Here is a 2,263-nt window from a genome sequence, read left to right on the forward strand (position 1 = left end):
GCCCTTTTCCCGGCTCCCTTCCCTTCCCTGGCCACACTCCAGCCCCTCCATGGCTTTCTCCTTGTGAGGGGCCCAAAAACTGGGAGAGGGTTTGAGATGCACATGGTGGAGCCCAGACTATCTGCCTTCCCCCTCATCCACCCTTTCAGTAAGAACATAATTTAGATCCCATTTTGGCATTGATTCCCATCTTTCCATTAATTGAAAAAGACTTTGGAGCAGACTCAGAACATGTCTCACTGCAGGAATGTTCATAACCATAACCAGAAAAAATTTAATTTGGTTCTGGCTGTGGAGCAGGAACATCAAAGGAATCTCTTTTCTGAGGGGAAAGGTAAATGTTACTGTGACAACTTGTAGGCAGCATCAAATTTTGTGTGAAACTTGGAATTTCCAGAACATTTCTGGCTGCATTTCTGGCATGTCCATGCAAATAGTTGTATTTTTATAATTTTTTTCGGCTTGTTATCAATATTGTTATTTCTATATGCAGATAAAAACAATTTGGACCCATTTGTTCAGGTGTTCCATTCACTTCCCCCTGGGTTTCTGAAAAGCAGAATCAAATGAGAGCTGAATCTCCCTTTTTGGTCATTTTACAAACCCAAAATGCAGCTGGGGCAATTCTGTAAACACAAACTTCAAATCCATTTTAAAGGACCTGGCAATGTCTCCTCTATTTTTTAAACAAGGCAGTGTTGGTTTAAGAGTTGGACTTGCTGATCTCTGAGGGCTTTTCCATTATTTCCCCCCCACTTTTCGAGTCCTGTATCTCTTCTGCTGTTATTTCAAATAAAAATATATAATAAAATATATATAAATATAAAATATATAATATATATTATATATATAAAAATATATAATAACAACAAAAAAAAAGGATCCTGAATATTTTTGTGCCAGCCCCCTGTAGATGGGCTCTGAGATTCCAGGCCTGGCTCAGGCTTTTGATCTGGATTACTTTTGGAGCCAAATTCTCTGGTTTTCAAGCTTTGCTTGATAATAACTGAGATAGGCTGGCTGGGCTGGAGAATTCCTGACAAAGGTTTTAATTGCCAAAACCTCTCACTGCTGCCTTAAATAGTACTCGTTGTTCTGTGGCTTTATTATTCTAAATACAAACAGAGCTGGATCAGGTGAGCACTAATTGAATTGTTAAGTGCTAATCTGCATATTAAAACCAGAATACGGTGTGGGACTTGCATTCTGCTGGTTTTGCACTGGCTGAAAGAGCCATTTCAGGCCCATTTTAATCAGTATTGTGAATTCTGCCTCAGCAGGACGTGCCTAGATGGGAAATGGATTTAATTAGGGTGGCTCCCAAGAAGCCCATTAACCTAATGAGGCTTCACGGAGGGGGCTGCTACTTAATAAGAATAATAATTGCCTTTGACTGGAATAGCTCAGGTGATGAACTGGTGCCCAGGTCTCTCTCTGCCTCGTGCTGCTGCTTTCTTTTCCTTTCTCCCAGTGTATCTCACGAGCTGTGAGAGATCTGTTTGATCAAAGTTTGTCACCCTGGCTGTGGGAAGATGAAACACGGGCTAATTCGAGCACGAGGCTTAGCAAAGCCAAGCCTAAGACGGTTGGGGAGGGCAGTGTGTGAATCCCTGCCTCACTGGGAACAGGGAGATTGTCCTGGGGATGGTTCTTTAGTGCTCTGGTGTTTCCCAAAGGCTGTAGGAATATTTGGGCTACCTCTCCTCTCAGTTCAAACGTGGATGGCACAAATTAATCTGAAAGGAATGGTCAGAGAGGAGCCTGGGGGGAGCAGAGGACAGCGTGAGCCTGGAAGAGGAGAGGGGTTATGCAAAGTGACATCCAGAACCATTTGAACTTTGCCTCTGTCACAATTTGAGTGGAGCCCAAGCTTCAGATCAAGTTCATGTTTAATGAAGTGCATAAAAGAGATCTGTGTGGGCCGCTGAGCACTTGCACAAATCCAGCCTGGAAAACACAGACAAACAAACTGGAGTGACCCTGCAGGGATAATAAAACATTCCCGTTCTCCCAGACTCCCTCAGGCTGCCTCAGGCATTCCCAATTTCCTTGGAAACAGCCAGGGCAGCCCGGGCTCCAGGGATCCTCCGAGTTCCCCTGCAGTGAGTGCGTTAATCCGGGTGTAATTCCTGCCTAAGCCTTGGGAATGATCCTGGGGAATGGCAGAGCAGGGCTCCGTGTCCCTGTGCCCGGGGCACTGGGGATGGGGGATCTGTCCCTGTCCCTGTCCCTGGGACACTCGGGATGGGGGATCTGTCCCTGT

The 2,263-nt window shown here is 45.0% G+C and overlaps 1 protein-coding gene across 1 annotated transcript in view; it reads left to right on the top strand.

Annotated features, from left to right (window-relative positions):
* Nucleotides 1-2,263, top strand: part of ROR1 (receptor tyrosine kinase like orphan receptor 1) — a 140,347-nt gene that overhangs the window by 131,026 nt on the left and 7,058 nt on the right. The window lies entirely within an intron of this gene.

The sequence above is a fragment of the Parus major genome, chromosome 8, assembly GCF_001522545.3.
Source record: "Parus major isolate Abel chromosome 8, Parus_major1.1, whole genome shotgun sequence".
Taxonomy (NCBI): Eukaryota; Metazoa; Chordata; class Aves; order Passeriformes; family Paridae; genus Parus; species Parus major.